The sequence below is a fragment of the Panthera tigris genome, chromosome B1 (genome assembly GCF_018350195.1).
Source record: "Panthera tigris isolate Pti1 chromosome B1, P.tigris_Pti1_mat1.1, whole genome shotgun sequence".
NCBI lineage: Eukaryota > Metazoa > Chordata > Mammalia > Carnivora > Felidae > Panthera > Panthera tigris.
In genome coordinates this window covers 24,796,439-24,819,004 of record NC_056663.1, presented here as the reverse complement: position 1 = coordinate 24,819,004, position 22,566 = coordinate 24,796,439, and positions in this window count along the sequence as shown.

Here is a 22,566-nt window from a genome sequence, read left to right as displayed (position 1 = left end):
TATTTTGTATCTGGGTGCAAGTTTTCTGCTTGCTGTTCACCATTGACACTTTATGTAATGCTGAATCCCTTCTGTGTACTTCTTTGATTTCTATTAACCTAAGAGAATACACTGTGAATAATATTTAAATAATGCACTTAGCAACAACTATTAATACACTGTGCAGACCCTCACTTACTATGGACTGATGCTTTCCTGTGTTTTGCTGTTCATTTCTACAAGGTAGATTAAACTGCATTCATAAAAACTGAGCTGTTGCTTGTGAGCAGATAGGGGGCAGAATGTTCCCCAATGCAATCTTAAGCGTAATGCTCCTGAACTTTAAAAACTTGGCTCCATTTGTTGGAGATTAATTCTTCTTTTTCAGCTGTTGATGTGCTGTTCTCATTCTGCCCAATGTATAATTAAAATGCATTTAGAGTCTAGTGGATAAAGTTTAAAGGAGGGAGATAGAAGTTTTATTTTCAAGTGCCAATATTTACCTTACCTCAGAAGTCCTTTGAGCTGATTTAAGTTTATGATAAAGAATTTTAGGTATTGGGGCTCCTGGGTGGCTCAGTCGGTTGAGCGTCTGACTTCGGCTCAGGTCGTGATCTCATGGTCTGTGAGTTCGAGCCCCGCGTCAGGCTCTGTGCTGACAGCTAGGAGCCTGGAGCCTGCTTCAGATTGTGTCTCCTTCTCTCTCTGCCCCTCCCCTTGCTCACGCTCTGTCTCTCCCTCTCTCTTGAAGATAAATGAACATTAAAATATTTTTTAATAAAAAAAGATTTTTCTATAAGAGAAGAAAAAATTATAGCGGGTACAATATATGGAGTCAAGATACTATTTAATATAAAGATGGCAGAGAATAAAACATGATTCTTTGCTAATACCATGATCTTGTGGAGACAGGGCCGTTGTTCAGGCTGGATGTAAGCCCATTGCTCTAGCAATTGTTCTCAAGCCTGAGGGCACAGTAGAATCTTCCAGAGGGCTTGTTAATTTACAGATTGCTGGGCTCTATTATGGAGTTTCAGATTCATAGGCCTGGGGGGAGTAGTATATTCAATCTGCATTCTTCACAAGTTGCCAGTGAGATGGCTGCTGCTGTTGCTGCTGGTCTGAGGGCCACTTTTTTAATTTTATTATTTTATTTTATTATATTTTAATGTTTATTTATTTTTGAGACAGAGAGAGACAGAGTGTTAGCGGGGAAGGGGCAGAGAGAAAGGAAAACACAGAATTCGAAGCAGGCTGCAGGTTCCCAGCTGTCAGCACAGAGCCCGACACGGGGCTTGAATTCATGAACCATGAGATCATGACCTGAGCTGAAGTTGGACGGCCAACCAACTGAGCCACCCAGGCGCCCCATGAGGGCCATTATTTTATAACTACTGTGCTGGAAGCGTAGCCTAGCACGACTTTCCTCCATATTTACATCGGAGTATCAGAGGAATTAGCTCCAGATAATGAGGAAACTATGGCGGAAATTCACAGAAGGAATACAGAAGTATAGGGGATATTAGAGGATATTAGAGGAGGTGATTTGGGATAGTTCACTCATTCATAGTAACAAGAAAAGGCGAAGTGTATGGGCACAGCTAGAAGGAGAGATGAGATGGGGTGGTGAGACGTGGAAATTCTGATTTCAACAGGGAGCAAACCATCATCTGAGGGCAAGGAGAGGAAAGGAGATGTTGGAACTTTTGAGGAGAGAGTACAAGTGTAAAAACAGTGGAGGGTCTGGTTGATCCTCTCAAGTAGACACACTTGTGTTCCTAAAACAACCACATCACGTTTGTTCATCTCACACCGAAAGAAACAGATTTCAGTGAGTCACTGGTTTTTAACTTAACAAGTCTTATTTCTTTCAGATGGATTTAAGCATTTAAATTCAATAGCCTTTTTATTTCCCATTTTGCATTATCTCTGCCTTCTCAGCATTAGAGCAAAGAAAACCTTTGTGTTTTGTTTTGTTTTGCTTTTTCTGCATCACACTTTGGGCTGTGTTTGGGTTTCGCAGTAGGTCGTAGGAAGTGAGTTATTTTCAGCATCATAAAATGCTGTGTTCCAAAGGTACAAACATTTCCGAAGCATAGCTGGGTAATTCCAGATTCACTAAGATTTTGAGGTTAAAAGCAGTGCCACCGCATTATCAATGCACCATTTTGCTTATTACTATTTATAACCCATACGTTTCCGTTTGCAAGTTGAAATCAAATACCAAAACGTATGAAGGAAACTTCAATAGTTCATCTTAAAGAAGCTAGAAGCTTTGGCTATAGGTTATTCTAAGTAATCAAATGAGTAAATTACTGCCAGTGGCTATTTCCACTACTTGTCTATTTCCTGTGCTCCTCAAATAGTTTCCAGATAATCCTTCTCTCTAGAAGTATGTTAATTTTAACTCTTCATGCTGACTATTTAACACAAGGCAACATAATTACAGGTGATACGCATTGCATTAGTCTCTCACTTCTTGCTGATGCCTCTGTTTGAACTAATGGGTGACACGCTACCACGTGGGTAGATATATAAATTGTGAATTTAGTAAAAGTGAAACTATAAATTTAGCAAAGTAGAAAGTGGTTCCTGAGACTATACCAAATAACCCTTGTTGTATGACATATCACCACAAAATTTGGCGGCTGAGAAACAAGTCTTTATGGTACTGGGGTGGGGGGAGGAATTTGGGGTTGAGCTCACTGGGTCTGGCTGCCTGTGTGTTGACTGCGTTTATCTACATGGCTACAGTCGGCAGCCAGTTTGGGTAGGTGATGGCTGGCTGGCTTGTTTCTGTTCCTTCCTAGTCTTTGATTCACCGCCCAGCCAGAGCTGAGCCCAGGGTGGTGGAGGGTTTCAAGACAAAGAACACAGCGTAAGAGGTCTTTGGAGGGCCAGGCTTGTGACTGGCAACATCACTCTGACACAGTCGAAAGGTCAAAGCAAGTCACAAGACCAGCAGACATTTAAGAAATTCTACCTTTTGTTAGGAGGCGCTGAAAAGTCATTGCACAGGAGCTTGTATTCAGGAAGATGACTAATGTTGATTAATTGTGTAAAACTCTACCATAGTGACAAATCAATCCAGTGGAAGTGACAGTGTAATGGTTAGAAATGGGCAAGTAGGGGCGCCTGAGTGGCTGAGTCCGGTAAGTGTCCGACTTCAGCTCAGGTCACGATCTCACTGTTTGTGGGTTCAAGCCCCACGTCGGGCTCTGTGCTGACAGCTCAGAGCCTGGAGCCTGCTTCAGACTCCCTCTCTCTCTGCCCCTCCCCCTCTCAAAAATAAATAAACATTAAAAAAAAAAGAAATGGGCAAGAGAAAAGGCGGTGGAGAAAAGATAGTAGGGGATCTACTGAATAAAGAAAAAAAAGTTTACTTTTTGAAATACCAGATTGTGTGATTTGCTGAAAAAACTTTTACTATCTGGAATGAGTTTAAGCAGCAAAGGAAACACGCACTACGGGGAACTGGGGGTGCGCATCTCAATCAGAGGATGTTAGAAAGGGTGCGGTGTATAACAGTGGGCTGTGTTGGGTGGTTTGGGGACAGTTTCAGGAAGGAGCACTACGCTCTGAAGCAGGGTGTGTTAATAAACCTCGTCTAGAAGAAGGGAAGACCAGAGAAAGGCTAGAGCTGTGACTGGTGAAGAAACAGCAGTCACATGTGTTAGCCAACACAGGAGGATGTTTGGTATTTTTGTTGTTTGCACCGTGACTTTAGCTCATGCCTAGACAAATATGGTATGCATAATACACTTGATTTATTACAAGTGAGTTTTGGGTTCCAGGTCATGAAGGCGTTATTACATGACCCAGGAAATAGTTTCTTATTATTCCCCTTAAAACTATTTGCTGTTTATCTTGTATGACTATATTCGCTTTATCCACTGTCTATCGATACCCTCCGTGAGGGGCACGTGGGTGGCTCAGTAAGTTAAGCCTCCTACTCTTGGCTTCTGCTCAGGTCATGATCTTACAATTCATGGGATTGAGACCCTCTTTGGGCTGATGGCACGGAGCCTGCTTGGGATTCTCTCTCTCCCACTCTCTGCCCCTTGAGCTCGTTCTCTCTCTCCTTCTCTCAAAAATAAACATTAAAGAAATATCCTTGGTTAAAGCATTTAGAAAATTAAGATTTTCAACATTTACAGGAATAAGTTGCATTACATTAGGATTACTTTATATGTAGTTTTATACCATGGTCTTAAAATGAGCTTTTTAAGCATTTTATCATGTAAAAGAGATTTATTAGATCACATCTCAACAAGACACTAAATCAATGTGTAAGTCCCATATAGAGCTTTAGGAGTGATCCTTTAAAATTTCTTAAGAACGGTCTCTAAGTGGGACAAATGACTTTATTCATAAGTCTCCCCTGCTCCCACATCGCTATTTTTTATCTAACCAGGGAATATTTAAACATATTGATCACAGAAATGGCAGAAAGCAAGACTAAAATAGCCCTGTAGGTGGCAGTCAAACTCTGAATAATGAATTAAAAATTTTCTGCTTATTACAGGTGATTGCTATCCTTAGAAAGTACTCTGAGTTTTAAAAAGCCAACATACTTTACAATTCTCATTATTTTGCAATATGTCTGAATTATTAAATCACAGTCATTTCAGAGGCACTGTATAAGAACTTTGGAAAACTAAAAATGAGAAGTATGACATATAATAGGATAGTACTTCTAAGTCAATTGGATTAGAAATATGTTTGTTACAATTCTAATTTATGAGTTATAGGCATTTAAAGTAATGTAACAAGGGGCGCCTGGGTGGCTCAGTCGGTTGAGTGTCCGACTTCAGCTCAGGTCATGATCTCATGGTTCATGGGCTCGAGCCCCGTGTTGGGTTCTGTGCTGACAGCTCAGAGCCTGGAGCCTGCTTTAGATTCTGTGTCTCCCCCTCTCTCTGCCCCTCCCCTGTTCGCACTTTGTCTCTCTCTCAAAAATAAATGAACATTGAAAATTTTTTTAAAGTAATGTAACAGTAGAAAAATAATCTATTTTACTTAATATTTATCAAGTAAAGAATATGTAAAAAATAATATGTCTTTTCTCTTCATAGCAGTAAGCAGAAGTAGTCACTTTGTTGCTTTAGAGAGGCATTGCCTTAACTTTCACCCTTATGTGTTTATAAGAGGCTAGTTACTGCTTTATGTTACTCAGAATGATAGGAATTTGTATTTGAAAGTACATTGATAACTTGGTATGTGTTACCTATTACATAGTAAAGATGGATCAAAGGAGGAAATTAGTTATTGAAACTATATAGACAAAATCTATTTAATTTCTCAAAAAATTAAAACCTTCAACAATGTAAATAACCTGAACACCGACCAATCAGAAGTGATGCTGGCTAAAAACAACACGCATGGGCCTATGGGTGTGTACCAGCCTAAGCTCACTCAGGTATTATTATATCTTTTGGAGATTCTGAAAATAGGGCTGCCTATTTTCCAAATAACCATTAAAGCTAGAATCTAGGTTGATCTGACATTACTCTTATTATCTTGCTATGAAATTTAGAGGAGTACATAATACTATGTACTTATGTGCAACAATGGATTTTGCCTCTGTGGTTGCAGAAGTAGAATTAAATGAACTAAAGGACTTTATATAAACAAACTGATCAAATGACTAACTCTAATCTCTTATGGCCCTAGTCCACTCTCCTCAGGTCCATTTGAGACACCTTCTGAAATCATCGGGCATTATAATTTAATAGTTAAAAATCCAGCTTTGTTCCAAGTAGAGACATTATGTTGGCTTCTGTTCTTGGATAAAAATTCTTAAAATGCAAATGTTATTTGCCCCAGCGATGTGGATTGGGAAGCAGCCACTGAAAAAAAAAGTCATAGAATTTCACAAAAGAGGAGCGTGAGCTAGATTTATTTTGGTATGAATAATAATAATAATAATAATAATACAATGGCATATCCACTTCAGGTGGTGTTGCTGGTGAGGAAGTGGGTGTTATTGTTATTACAATGAAGCGTGTGTCAGAGAATGTGTCAGGAGCCTATGTAATTGTGCATTGTCTTGTTATTTTCTAACTGAATTCCATTTTTAGCGGGAGTGTTAATGTGCAGCTGTAATAACACATTTGCAGCCTTCCTTGCAGCTAAATGGGGCCTTCTATGGCTTCGAAATTGAAAAAGAATAATTCTCTCAGCCCTGGACTTCATTTAATATTTATTGAATCTCTAATATGTGCTAGTCATTACATATCTAGAATACAGTGTGCTAGCCTGGATTTTAAAGATGTGAATAAATTCCCATTGATTCTGAAGAATATTTGATACTTTCAAAGGATAGCTGAGAGCATAGGAAAATCCATCTAGAGGTGTAATAAGTTACCATTTTGAGATTTAACCTTCAGTGCTTAAATAATTTCGCATTTTAATTATTGTCCACCAGTAAATATCTATTCTGGGAAAGAAAATTGCAATCTGATTCCTATTACTGGTGTTACTTCTGTCTATCCCCAAGGGAAAATAATAATTTAGAATTCGTAGGGTTTTTACATGTATTCAGTAATGCAATACCCTTGTCTACACGTGTACCCGCATGTCTTGTTTTTTAACTTCAAATATCTATAATATGCTGACGATACGAGGTACAGAAAGTGAGCTTTTTAATACATGTTCTTTTTATTCTCCTTGTGTTTTCCATTCTCTTGCAAACAGCGATTCTGTTGTTGTGTTTTCTTTAATGGTAAAGAGACACTAAGTCACCCTCTGTGTAAAATCCCTTTATAAAATCGGAGACCGATTTTCCTTTGTTTAAGCTGAATAATCTCCTTAGGTTTATCCCTCTTGCTACGCATGATTTTATGCTATTTAAATCGTTGAACCTTCTTCAAATTCTTCATCAACTTCTTCAATATTAGCTGTCATAAATAAACATTTATCATTTGTCCAATAAAAAAAAGATATTGCAAAGTAATCCTCCTTCCTTAGTGGAAATTTTCTGGTAGTACCCATGTATACCATATCAAAAATGGCTGTGGTGAGGAAAAATGCAATGTATTTACATTTACCAAATGGTCCTTTTCTCAAGTAATATGATCTTTCCTAGTCGATCAGCACTGTTATAAGCCACCATAAACATCTAAAAAATTAATACTTCAACGATTTTTTTCTTTTAGTAAATTGGGATATATCTAGAAAGTAATATAGATTTAAATTGAGCTTCTTATTTTTAATACATTTTATTTCCATAAACTTCTGCCTCTACCATTTCAACTGTATTAGCTTTCTTTTCTTAGTTATTACTCTTTCTAAAACTGTAGGTTCAGCAGACTCTTAAAGAATGTACTTGAGAAAGTACTTACCCTTCTAGGCTTGAATTTCTTTATCTGGAAAACTAAGGAGTGGGATCAGATGAGCTCTCAGATTCCTTCCAGCTTTAGGTTAGAGAGTGTCAAAAATTAAGGAAACATTTTATTTTTTCTGATGTATTGAATTTATATTTCCCTTTTTGGTCTTAAGTTGCACCACATTTATTTCTTTGGCTTTTAGGCTTTCCTTTGCAGACCTCCTCACCCATCTTTTCTAAGATTCCCATTTGTATTTCTGCTCTAAGTTCTTATATTCATTGTAACCCTGCTACCTTATTAAGAGGAGGATGGCTTTGGGTATGGCCCCAGGGCTGTGGCGAGGAAAAATCAGAGGGTGTCCCTTGAAAGAATTGGAATGTTACATTTTATTTCAGGGCAGCAATAATTTTGCCAGAGGGAAGGAGTCATTCCACTTTGGCTGTTTCTCTTTTCTTTTCTCTTCTTTTTTCTTTTTTCTTTCTTTCTTTCTTTCTTTCTTTCTTTCTTTCTCTTTCTTTCTTTCTTTCTCTTTCTTTCTTTCTTTCTTTCTTCTATCTTCCTTTCTTTCTTTAATATTTTTACTTTTGCATCTTTTACCCTTGGATGTTAGTGCCCAAACCTACAAGTCTGCTAAATCGTTCCATGACTTTTTATCACGCTACAGACAGCATCCTTTCAAATGCAAGGTCAGGGTGTAAGTCTTTTTTGATATCGTGGTTGTAAAGTGAGAAGTGCTGCTTATTTCAGATAAAACTTCTTTTTACCTTTCCATGAAAGCTTTATTGTTCACACATAATATCTGATTTTAACATTTTCATAAGAAATAGAACAAAACTGAGGAGATGGAGTAATAATGTTTGTGGCTATTGAAGTCCCAGAAATATATGACTGGATGATACATTTCCAGGTCATTTATTTCACCCCTCCATTGTCAAAGAAATTTGCTGTTGAATCAGCCAGGGAAATGGGTCTGAAATCTTTATGCTGCTCTGTGGCACCAAAATCTAGTGCTGCTTTTTCTTTCTTTTTTTTTTTTTTTAATTTTTTTTTCAACGTTTTTTATTTATTTTTGGGACAGAGAGAGACAGAGCATGAACGGGGAGGGGCAGAGAGAGAGGGAGACACAGAATCGGAAACAGGCTCCAGGCTCCGAGCCATCAGCCCAGAGCCTGACGCGGGGCTCGAACTCACGGACCGCGAGATCGTGACCTGGCTGAAGTCGGACGCTTAACCGACTGCGCCACCCAGGCGCCCCTAGTGCTGCTTTTTCAATACACAGCATTGTTATTAATTTAGACTCTCAGCTGTACTTAAGTCATCGGACCTTCAGCTTGCAGAAGTTTTTGTTCTTAAAGACTGAGACATATTGACTGGACATGACTCCTTAATACATTCAAATTGTAATTTCTTTCATGCTTTGGGGACAAATGGGGATGGTTGCACATTTTCTTTTGAATCCTCCTCTCTTTCAGTTAGTCTTGCTTTATTAAGATCTAGGTATGCATTCCCAACTGGTAAGTCAGTCAGACTCAGTTCAAGGCTTAGACAAAAACTGATTTCCTTCTTGAAGGTTGGGGAAGTATAAAAGTGGTAAAGAGTTATTTCACTTTCTCTTAACTGATTTAAAAATAAAGTGTATAAAATAGTAGGTATATAATTGTATTATTTAGTGTATAACATATAGAAATGTTATTTGCACGAAAGAGGTGAATGAAAGCAAAGCTGTATTGAGCTAAGGAAATGATCCTAGATGGCAAACTGAAACCACAGGGACAAACAGACCAGAAATGGCATATAGGAAGATACAAATACACATGCTATAAATATAGACTTTCTCTCTTTTCTTCCCTTGGTTTCTTTAAAATAAACAAAATTATATAAAATAATACTTAAAGCAACATATAAATGGGTTTGTATTGTATATAGATGTAACATATGTAACAATGATGCCAAAAAAGGGGGGAAAGACATCAAGCTATATAGCAATAATGCTTTTATACCTCCAAAGAATTAATCTAATATAAATCTAAAGTACATTCTCATAGGTTGAAATGTATTTAAAGGGGTGTCTGGGTGGTTCAGTCAGTTAAGCATCAGGCTCTTGCTTTTGGCTCAAGTCATGATCTCATGGTTTGTGGGATCGAGACCTGTGTAGAGCTCTGTGCTGTGCTGTGCACACAGCAATTCACTGCATAAGAAAAAATTAAGAATTTAGGTGAATTCACCGACAAAAACTCAGTGAATTTGGGCTAAGTCTACAAAATAAACTGTTTTTCTGAAAATGTGGAGGAAACTATTTTAAATCATTTTTAAAATGTCTTATTTGTATGTTGGTTTTCAGAAAAACTTATCTAGTCTATGTAGAAATTCATCCTGAAAGATGAATGAGCCAATATTATTTTTTTAAAGTGCACCTATATGTATATGGGATAAGTTTTTGCTGGGATTTCAAACTGATCCAATGGCCTACACAGGATAAGGACATAAAGTTTGGGTTTATCTTCTTTACCGTACAGAAATCATCTCTATAAGACAATAATTATTTGAATCTCATCAGTTTTTTTTTCCAATTTAATATCTAATCTTATAGTTTAGGCCTTGATTAACAGTACATAGAATGTTTCCACTAGAGGCTCAGAAACTCTTAGGCGGCTTTGTTATGTGGTGTTCTGTTATCACGTGAAAAAGCTTGCAGTCATGCTTTAACTTGATTTTCAGTGTTTATCTGTGATATTATCTACTGCTATTTATTATCTATTGCTATTTCTCGGCATGTAGTTTCATCTAAGAAATGAGGTGGCCAGAAGCATGCACTCCTTGATGTTAATCTCTCCCTCTCTCTCTCTCTCTCTCATACACATACACACACACACACACACAGACACAGACACACACACAGACTTCAAAACATTCATGTATAAATGGTAGCTGGAGATGCTGGAGAAACATAGCTAGTATTCCTTTAGGGCTACAGAATTACAACTGAAATTATTTGGAAGCCTAGTGTGTGCCTGTCCATCAATGTGTTCTTCCCCATCCCCAAACCATCCTTCTTTGTTCTTCGTCCTGTTTTGTGACACTGGAGGTGGATTCTGTAAACACTTCTCCTTTAACAGGTGGCAAATGTTAAGCATTACAGCAGAAGGCTCTGGAAGCACACCACCGGAGAAAGGGTCTTCTCTTCCTGAATCTAGCGGTTTTTTCCTTTTGCTCTAGTGATACGCAGCTGAGCCGCCATTAGCACTCAGGGGTGAACATCCCAGCTGGGGGGCTTCTGAGCAAGTTTTGCCAGAACACTAGAGGCAGCTTTCCAGGGGTGGCTTTCCAGCAAGTGTCAGTGCCCCACCCCCACTCCCAGGCTGGTGACTTCCCACTGAGCCTTGGTGGAATTCATGTGGGCAGTTTCTGCTTTCCAGGCCTGATGTACAACGGCTCAGCAAAATTCTCCGCCATCAGGGAGGTGACAGTTGAATTTTCTCCAACCATTTCCGAATGTCCTCAGTCTTGATGGTCCTCTTCTGAGATTCTCTTTCATGGATACTCTCTTTCAGCAGTGGCTACCAAATATATCTGCTATTCCTTTATTCTTTACATTCTCTCTGCCCTTCTTATTAGCCAATACCCCCTGATAAATTAATAATTCTTCATATTCAATTTTCCACATTCAAATGACTAGTTTTGTTGCTATTTCCTAACTGCACCCTGAGTGATACAGATAACATTTTTTTTTTTAATTTGAGAGAGAGAGAGAGACAGAGTATGAGTGAGCGAATGAGGGAGAGAGGCGGAGGGAGAGAGAGAAAAAATATTAAGCAGGCCCCATGCTCAGCACGATGAGGGTTCTATCCCACGACCTGGGAACATAACCTGAGCTGAAATCAAGAGTCAGATGCTCAGCCGACTGAGCCACCCAGGCACCTCTGGATAATATTTTATTAGACGTTTACCGAAACGAAGAAGGTAAGGGTAGTTATTTTCTACATCACAATATGAAATGCTTCTTCATATTTACATAAACATCTTTCCTACATTTATGTAAATATTTAATTTTTTCAATAGTTAGTTCATGGTACACCTCATCATGTAATCTCATTTTTAAAAAACTGATCTTTTTTTCTGAAAATAAAGAAAAAAAATTTTTTAATGTTTATTCATTTTTGAGACAGAGAGAGACAGAGCATGAACAGGGGAGGGGCAGAGAGAGAGAGGGAGACACAGAATCGGAAGCAGGCTCCAGGCTCCGAGCCATCAGCCCAGAGCTCAAAGCAGGGCTTGAACTCACGGACTGCGATATCGTGACCTGAGTCAAAGTCAGACGCTTAACCCACTGAGCCACCCAGACGCCCCTTCTGAAAATTTAATTTAAAGCACCATAAAGATTCACAATTTTACTGTGACAGAAATGGAAATATTTGGAAGCCACCTTTGTTTTACTCTCTTGACATAACCCTTTTTAAGATAGGGAATTACCGATTAAATTTCCAGTTTGCATTTTCAGAAAGGAGAGTGAAGATAATGGAGAAAAAATAACCGTTTCATAACTCTAAATTATACCCCACTCTAGCTTGGTATTTCAGATATTGTTTGTATGGCTGTGTACTTCCTGAAAGGATGCTGAATGCAAAAAGAAACACTTCTTCTTATAATTTGACAGAATGTTTCCAAAAGCAACCTTTCCAGTTTCTAGGGGGTGTGTTCCTCCTTTTAGTAACTCATTGATTCTGAAAGATTATTTGAGAAACAAGGAACATAATCCAATATTGGGAGAGATAAAGACCACTTTCCATGAAAAGATTTGGCTGTCACCATATATAAGATGTTTTTAGGCATGCTGGAATCATATGGTTAAGTTTTACCTTGTTTCCATTGTGATTTTACTTAGAGACTTCTCATATAGTAGCTGTTTGAAATAGTTGCTTTGTAATTGGAAATGTAGGCACTTAGGCCTTTTAAAAATGCTAAAGAACTTTAATTTGTAGTTTGTGAAATAGTGCTCGTAATGATCATTAATGTTTTATAACTTGAGGAGAAATCACAAACCAGAAACTGCAAGATTCAGTAAAATATAATTAAAGACCTCAAGCTATAGTCATTTAATGGAGGTAAAAATTGTAAAGAAATCTCATTTCTATAAGCGATATTCTGCAAAACACTGAATTTACCAAGGGTTTCCATTTTGCAGATTGTCTAATGAATTGCAAAGTTAACATCATTTGACATAATATTTTCTTCCTTGCTTTTGAGTCAGCTCTTGATTATTACTTTACCATTTCCTGAGTTTTGAAACATGTTACCTTGATAATTCTACAGAATTCCCCGCCTCGTGATGATGATCACAAATCTTATGCAGTCAGGTGTAAGTGAAGAAGTGATACCATTACTAAATGGTTTAATTTAAAAAAAATTAATGTTTTTTATTTTTGAGAGACAGAGAGAGACAGAGCACAGGTGGGGGAAGGGCAGAGAGAGAGAGGGAAACAGAATCTGAAGCAGGATCCAGGCTCTGAGCGGTCAGCACAGAGCCTGACACGGGGCTTGAAACCTACAAACCGCGAGATCGTCACCTGAGCTAATGTCAAGATGCTTAACTGACTGAACCAACCAAGCACCCCTTAAATGGTTTATTCTAAACTTCGTACCATTCAATACAAAAAGAAAAAAAAAATTCTTCTCAAGAAATAAAGGCACGCTCAAGAGATATCAACACCAGCACTCTTGTCATGTCTGTTTGTCATATTTCACTCTCTGAAAAGGACACACACTATCAGCGTAACTCGATTCCAACTTTGTTTCTAATTTCTATCGCCAGGGGAAAAAATGTAGACAACACAGTCGTTTAGAGACAAAATTTATCATTGAGAAGAGAATGTGACAGAGTCATTTGAAAGAAGTCGAATATTTTACAGTGATGTAAATATACACTTGTCTTAACAAGTACAAAACCTAGGTCACCTCGTTCAGATTACCTGCAGACTCTGTTTCAACCATCGTTTTGCCTTTAGGCAATTTGAGAAAAAGCATGCATCAAATGTGTAAACATTTCAGTGACTGTCCTTCATTTCAGTATCAAACAACTATTTCTCTATCTATCTATCTATCTATTTTTCCCCCTCAGGTTGTTTTGAAAGTATTTTTTTTTTGTGACTGAGAACAGTTGAAGTAAATTTTAAAAACATATTTTAGTGGCATTCAAGAATAACTGTGGAAGTTCTTCCTTCTAGGAGAAAAAAAAATAAAAGCACTTTGAGAACTTCATACACATTGAAGTCACTAATGCATCTTAATATAAATTTCTACTGCAATAAAATATGGCTCTACATGACTATTTTAGATCAAATGTAGGAGTTTCTAATAAATATAAAAGACATCATGCAAATGGTCAGAAAATTATGAATCAACATTTGAATTCCGATATTAAGAATCACGAAAATCCAATCTCCTGTTCAATTGCTTTGATACTGATTAGAAACAAATATGTACCATTTAAATATTTGAATTATAGCACTAGGAGCTCCTTCACTGAGTCATAGTAGGCAGATTAAAATGTATCCTTTTTTTTTTTTAAAGGAAACAAGTTTTGTTAATTTAAACTTTTAATTTATGTCTTCTGTTCACGCTTTCATTTTAGTAAAGTCTGAAATTTCACAATAAGAAACATGAAGTAAACACAGAATGTATATGTCAATTATAGCTCAATAAAGCTGGAAGAAAAAACGACTAAAAACACTACTCATTTCAAAAGATTTTCAGGGGCACCTAGTCAGCTCAGTTGGTTAAGCGTCTGATTTCAGCTCAGGTCATGATCTCGCGATTCATGAGGTTCATGAGTGCAAGCCCCGCATGGGGCTCTGTGCTGACAGCTTAGAGCCTGGAGCCAACTTTGGGTTCTGTGTCTCCCTTTCTCTTTGCCCCTCCCCTGCTGGTGCTCTGTCTCTTTCTCTCAAAAGTAAATAAACATTAAAAAAATTTTTTCTTTAAAATAAAAAAAAGATTTTCAGAGGACTCTTCTCACTTCTCTGATCAATCCAGACAAGCATAGGTGGGGCAACCCTGGGTAGACCACATCCTTTGGACATCGTTCAGGCTCTCTATGGCTGTGTGTGCTCTACCCAAGATAATAAAAATGATGAATTGTGGTATTTTGTGTCTATCATTATTGCCCTAGGTATTTATAAACTATTTAGAGTTTTTTGTGGAGTTATATCTTTAGTTAGGTAGGAAAGTGCTGTCATTGTAGAATATTCATGAACATACATTAAACATGCAGAACTTTGGGGCAGGAACAGAGTTGAGGCTCTGTGGTAGGTTCCCAAAGATGTGCATAATCTAATCCCCAGAACCTGGAAATATGTTACCATGCCAAAGGCTTTGGCAGAAGTGATTTAATTAAGCACCTTGAAACGGGAGGTCAGTTGGGATTATTTGGGTGGGTCCAATGTAATCACAAAGTTCTCAGAAGTGGAAGATAGAACCGATACCACAGAAATACAAAGGATTATAAGAAAATATTATGAAAACTCAGGTCATGTTTTCACGGTTCATGACCGGACTCTATGCTGACAGCTCAGAGCCTGGAGCATACTTTGGATTCTGTCTCCCTTTCTCTCTGTCCCTTCCTTGCTCACTCTGTCTCTCAATCTCTCTCAATCTCTCTCTCTCTCTCTCTCTCTCAAAAATGAGTAACCATTAAAAAAAAAATAAATGGGTAAATTCCTAGAAACATATAGCCTTCCAAAACTGAATCAGGAAGAAATAGCAATTTTGAACAGACTGATTACTAAAAATGAAATTGAATCAGTAATCAAAAAACTCCCAACAAACAAAGGCCCATGACCAGACAGTGACCCAGCTAAATTCTACCAAACAGCTAAAGAAGAGTTAATACCTACTCTTCTCAAACAATTCCAAAAAACAGAGGAAGAAGGAAAATTCCAAATTCATTCCATGAGGCCAGCACTACCTTGATACCAAAGCCAAAGACACTCCAAAAAAGGAAAACTACAGACCACATCTCTTATCAACGTAGAAGCAAAAGTCCTCAACAAAATATTAGCAAATCGAACCCAACAGTAAATTAAGAAAAGGCAGAGGATGGAGACAGAAATGTCAGTCAGGGAAGAAGACACTATGATAGACGCAAGGTCAGGAGATGTGACGGGAGAAGGATTCCATCTTTTGTTGCTGGCTCTGAAGATGGAGGTCTATAGAGGGCCACAAGCCAGGGGTGGTTTCTAGAATCTATAAAAGGCAAAGCTATGGGCTCCTCCTTCCAGTCTAGGGAAAGGAGCCTCGCTTGGCTGACACTTTGATTTTTGCCCAGGGAGACCTGTGTCAGACTTCTGACCTACTGAACTGTGAGAGAATATATTTGTGTTGTTTTGAGCCACTAAATTTGCGGAAATGAGAAGCAATAGAAATCTAACACAGGATTCAAAATGAACAGTTTAGAGAGAAGACCAATTAGTGGTTGAAAAGTTAGAGGTGGTGAATAGTAATGTAAGGAAGCAGAGGGCTTTGGGAAGTGGAGAGCAATGGCATAAAGCAGGCAGAGCAGTGGTGCAAGACGCAACCACTGGGGACTATGCCAACAATATGGAGTATGCCAACATCTGGGGACTAAAAGCGCTTGAAATGACTGTGCCAAACACTAAACCAGAAGAGAGATGAACCTGGGAAGGTAATTAGGAACCAGAGTATTAGTCTTCTAGTGAAGGTAATAGGTGGGGCTGGAACAACTCTGGATGCAAAGAAAAAGTCAAAAGCCCGTTGAAGTAACTTGGATTATAGCTCATGTCTACAGGACAACTGTAGCGAGGGCGAAAAGAAGTCTGTGGGTTTGAGAAATGCTTAGGAGGTAGATTAGGCTGATAAGTGGAGGAAGATCAAAGAATCAAGGATAAAACCCAGGTCTCTTGCTTATACAACCAAGTCATTTATTGAAAGATGGCCTAGAGAGGGGACCAATCTTGTGAAAGAAACAGTATGAGTTCCATCGTGGAAACATCGAAGTTGACAGGTGCGTGAACCATTTAAATGGAGAGGAACATTGTGAATTTGGGTTAGGTTTATGAGTGAGTTTGGGGCTGTTGGTACACTGTGAGAATTCCTAGTATATGGATGATGCTGACTCTCTGAGAATGAAAAAAAATGGAGAGTTATTGTGCCTACACCAACATGTGAGAAACCAAGACATGGCATTTGGAAGGTAATAGAAGAATATAGGCAGCAGGTGCTGGTACACAAAAAAACAAGGTTGAGTCGTGGGTTTGTAGCATTTACCGGTTTCTCTGGGATAAACATTCCCACCATAATTTATATGTCAGCTACCAATGTTACATCCCTGTGCAGTTGGGAAGAGAAACACATAATTGGCGCTCGTGAATCAGTGTGAGCTGATTCCGTTATATCACTGAGAAGCTTGGAAGGAGAAACAGAGAATTGAGAAGCAGGAGTAATGAGAAACTACAGGGAGTGAATGTGGCAATTCCCTTAGAGACTTTGATTATGATAGGAGGAGAAAGATGGAGACTGCAGGATACACATTGTTTTGTTTTTGGTTAGAGGAAGAACAGAGTAGATTTGAGTAATAGGTAGCCAGTAGAGAGGACAGGAAATGGGTGGCTGAAAAGTGGGGTCCCTAAGGAGCTGAATATGTGTATGAGGACTTGGAGGAGGGGGGGAAATCCCATGGGATCTTACAGATAAGATGAAACTTTTGGACAGTAAGCTCTTCTCTTACAACAGCAGAGAGCAGGAAGGAGTAAGTTGAGTTTATATGTTTATGTGCTGGAATTACAGTAGTTATTCTCTGATATATTTTACAGTGTAATGAATCAAACAAAATTTGACGCTGATGGAAAGGTGATGAAGATTGGAACTTTAAAGCGATTCCAAATAGGGAACAAACATTTCTGGGAAGTGTTTCTTTTGTTGAGGTCAGTGACCATGGATTGATCCAGGCACAAGTCTATCTGGCAGTGAGATATTCTCCAGAAGCTCCCAGAAATGCAGATGTAAATACGAAATCAGGCAACTATACTTGAACAGCATTGGCTTTTGTGAGATGGAGTGGCAGAGGTCCAGTGGGGCACGAAATTGGTGAATAGCAATACTCTAGTAAAGGGATGAGGTGTGGAAATTTTGCGCTATAGGAAAAGAAGTAAAGATAGGTAAGGGCTGCTAAGTACAAAAAGTAGGGGTAGTAAGAAAACCAAGTAGGTAAAAATATAGCATAAAATGAGAATATCTGATAAATAAGACTGGGAAGAATGGAAATTGTGGTAAGACAGGTATAGGTCTAGATTATAGAGACAGAGTTAACTTGAAAGCCATAACTAGACACAGACCATGTGAATTGAAGACTGTATAGAGAACAAAGGCAATAGGAGATGAGATCACAGGACTGCAAGGTCAGGGTTATGTATTGGCCATTAATGTGGACATTGAAGTCACTGACAATAATGCCAGAAACTAAAGGCAAAGACCGTTGGCTTTCAATGATGTGGATGATAGTGTCAAGCGGGGGCGGGTAAAGGCTGTTGTATGAGTAACAGGGTCTGAAAACAGCAAGCATTTGACTTGGGTTGGGAGGAATGACTGGAAAGAGCAGTGGCTGGTAAGAGAAGCTTGGTCTTTCTATCGTTTATGAGGAATGCTAAAGCTTTAATTGATATTTTTGGGGTGGGAGTGAGGATGGGAATCAGATTCTGGTTAACTCTACACAATGAATATACTGTTTTCACTGGAGCAGGAGCCTAACTGCTGTTTTCTGAAATTCCAATCTTAGAATTTTCTTAGGCATGTTCTCCTTGTCAGAAGACTTACCTGGTAATTTTAGGTTTGGAACAATCTCAATGGATTAATGTGTATAAAATGCGAACACCTTATGAGAACAGGGTAATAATACATATACATACACTTGTGCTATTATTTATTTTATCATTTGAATAAATGAATTGATCTGTTGCTTTGTGATGAGATGCTTTGAGGGAAAAGGGGAGAGGTAGGAGTTCCAAGGCATTTAAGGCATCGGTGCAGAGAAGGATGGGAGGCAAAATGCTAGCGAAGGAGACAGAGGAATTGCTAAGGACATATTTAAGAGTAATATAATTTTACTTCTAAACTGCCAGCTCTTATATAAGCCTTAGGTTGGAGAGAATGAGCAGAGATGCTCAAAGACTGGATACTGACTTTCCTAGTTATTTCTAAATAGTAGTCTCTGTGCCTCTTAACATTTAATATCTCCACTTCAGTTGGCTACTAAATGGGCACATTGTTTCTATTAAAGCTATACTCTGTTTGTCTCTTCAAAAGTATACCTCCCTATTTTGTTATTGCCTGTTTATCATTGTCCTCCAGAAAAACTGGCACCTACATTAATACCAAATGAATTCATAATGCGTAAAAGCTATCCAAAAAGTCAGAAATTAATAACATTGATTATAAAAGGTGTTAACTTTTAAGAAACATTTGTTTGAGATGATTGTCAATGCGCTCCTTCCTTTATTTAAATTTTATGAGCTGCTGAATTTAATACAGCATAGTGGGGAAAAAGTGAACTATTAAGTAAAATCAATTAGGTAAAGAATCTCTTACCTTCTACCTGGTGAAAATGATTTCCAGAATTCAGATGACACTTTAATTCCTTCCTACCTCAGGTAGTTTATGTCCTGTGCCTTTTATGATAATCTATCCAATTTCACGACTGATGGAGACAACCCGGAGATACAGGGAATCATGCACGTCCATGGACTTGTACGGTCGTATGCGTGGTGGTGCACATCCAGAATACTGTGTCTGTGAAAGGGAGAGGCCTTTATGCTCTATCGAAGAGAAAAATGTGGAATGTGTTCAGGACACAGGAACACAAGAAAAGGAGACATAAATTTAAAGAACTTTATATTTTAAACACATTATTTTTATCAAGCTTAAAAAGCCCAAGAAATAGAACTTAACTCACCCTTAATAAACTATACTTCCATGATTTGGGATTGTATTTTTTAAATGATGGATTGATTTCATTTTTTTTAAGTTGAAAGCCACCTCGAGTTTCAAAATAATCTCAGTTCATAAAACCAAGCATATGCAACACTCACAGTAGCTAGCACGAAAGAAACGATTAATGTTACTGTTGTCATTATGATTATGATTATTTATAACACAAAACAAATATTCGTAGAACTGTGTGCCTAATGGCATAACTGAATGTTGAATAATGGGGAAGTTAATAAGAATATATATTTTAAAAACTTACAATATTTTAATGCGCTTAGAGCAATCCTATCAAATTTGCATATTGCCCTTCAAGCTATGCAACTTTAATTTTTACTTTTTAATGTATTTGCCTTCCTGCCCAAATAACGTGGTAAATCCCTGGAAGGAAAATAATGCATGCTTTATTCCTGTTTCTGATGTCAGTATCTGCTTTAACACATGGCACATAAGTGAGACTCCATATACTTCGCATCGCTATCACTATTTGGCTGGATAGAGGTCTTCCAGATAAAGGGAAATTTGGAAAGGGTAGACTCTGAAGTATTTACTATCATTTAAAAATAAATGTGAGGTGAAATTGTAATAGTATTTGCGTCTTAGAGACAAAACATAATAATCACAAGACTCTTTCCATTCCTTTAGGACATTTCTGCAGAGTGAGTGTCTTCTAGGCATTTAAAATCTCTTTTATTGTTTGTTTATTTATTAAGTGTTTATTTATTTTTGAGAGGGAGACAGAGAGAGAGAGAGAGACTGAGACAGAGAGAGCTGGGCAGAGAGAGAGGGAGAGAGAGAATCACTCACAACCGTGAGATCATGACCTGAGCCAAAATCAAGAGTTGGACACTTAACCAACTGAACCACCCAGGGGTCCTGAAATCTCTCTTTTAAACAAGTCCCTTTCCTTACTCTTTCATATACATCGGAGTTCTTAGTAAATTACAGAATCCATTCTGACTACTTTTAATAGAAAATATGTTTTGAAAGCATTTTTAATACAGTGGCATGTTTAAGGAGTTGATATTTCTTTTACTATATAACATGATTATTTTCAATAATTGTGAGATGAGATAAATAACAACTATGGCCAGAGAAAAATGCAGACAAACTTTTTTTGTTGACTTTTCAATATATAATAATACCAATAAATTTTTTTTCTTAAATCACAATTAGAAAAATAAATAGAGGTGCCTGGGTGACTCAGTCAGTTGAGCATTGGACTTTGGCTCAGGATGTGATCTCACAGTTCACAAGTTTGAGCACCTCATTGGGCTCTGTGCTGACAGCTCAGAGCCTGGAGCTGCTTCAGATTCTGTGACTCCCTCTCACTCTGCCTGTCCCCTGCACAAGCTCTATCTCAAAAAAATAAATAAACATTAAAAACAATTAAATATATATTGCTATATAAAAAAGAAAAAGTGATACTTTTAAAATACATGAATACATTTCTTTAAAAATTGAAAATTCATTTTCTATATATTAATTTCTCATAATAATGGATAATATTATACTTTCTGTTTTTCAACTTTAACTTGGGAAAATTTGTCAATGACTTCACAGAAATGGATTTTCTTTGTATATACATGTTCAGCAAGTAGTATATCAGATCAGTCTAACTTTACTTATAATTGACTGGAGAACTTTTTTTTTAATTTTGAAATTTTCACAAGATAATAGGTACACAAATAATATGTGTATTTTTAAGTATGAAGTTTTAGAGCCTTGGCACCTGAAATAGACCAAACTACTTAAGGTCACTTTCACCTGTGACAGAGAAATTGCACATTGCTGGCTTTTTACAGAGGAGAATTAAGCTAGGGTGCCTGGACCTAGGAGGATTTATACAAGTAAACTGTTTCATATTTACAGTAAAGATAAATACAGTAAAAATAAAATACGGTATCGATAGAAGTTTCTTCAGAGATTTTGTTACATTTTTGTTGACTGAAACAAAAGGATCTCACTATGCTCATTACTGCAAATTAAAATTAAGTTGTAGTATAATCTGACACTGAGATCAGAAAGACCAAGGTTCAAACCCTTCGTTTGGTTGGACCACATCGTTTTTATGTTAAGACGAATCCCGTAATCTCAGTGAAGCTCACTTTCTTCATCTGCAAACTTGGGGTTTTCAGTATCGACTGACCTCTATCTAAAATACTTAGGCCAATGGGGCGCCTGGGTGGCTCAGTCGGTTGGGCGTCCGACTTCAGCTCGGGTGGTGATCTCGCAGTCCGTGAGTTCGAGCCCTGCATCGGGCTCTGTGCTGACAGCTCGGAGCCTCGAGCCTGTTTCGGATGCTGTGTCTCCCTCTCTCTGACCCTCCCTCGTTCATGCTCTGTCTCAAAAATAAATAAAGGTTAAAAAAATTAAAAAAAAAATAAAAAATAAAATACTTAGGCCAAGGTAAGAAAAGCACATATGTGATATAAGTAAATAACTGTTGAATAACGTTTGCTTGTCCTTGTGGTTTGTATTCAATTTTTGCTCATGAAAAACAACAAAATATTAGAAATATTTCTTCTCATGATCATGTTCACACTGAGCAGATAACACATTGGAAGGAGAGTTCAAGGGATTGACTGATGCTTGTTTAAACACATATACGCTCACACAGAAGCCTAACAGTCAACCTGCACGCCGGCACCCTGTGGGCTGACCTGTGGTTTAGGATATTGGCTGTCTCCATCATGCTTGGAGTTACCAGTGCCACTGGAGGACTGTTCAGAGCAATCCCAAAGAAGCAAAGCTTTTAGGAATAGATTTATTTACAGATGGCTCTATAGTTTTACTATGTTTCTCTATGTAATACAAAATCCGCATACTTTAAGGACAGATCGGTTGGACGGCTGGATGATGAAAAGAATAAAACAGAGGAAAGGTGTTTTCCATGATAACCAGCTAGCATCTCCTTACTTCAAGAAGAGTAATCATATTTTCGTCTTCCTTTTTGGAATTTCGGCCACCTGAAGAAAGGCAGAGTGCCTACAATCATAATTTTGGAAGTTTAAAAAGGAGGGACCAAGTGTCAAAAGTGATTCAGAATATTTTCTCTCGTAATTGTAGGGGAGAACGATTTGCTTATTCCAATGTTCTATTCTCATTGCATATTAAAACCAAAGCCTGCATGATGATTTTTAACTACCTGGGTTTAAGTGGTCTGGGAAGGTGGAATGGTTACCTCTTTCCATTTACAGTAAAACGTTGGTTTGTGAGCATAATTCGTTCTGGAAACATGCTTACAATCCAAAGGATTTGTATATCA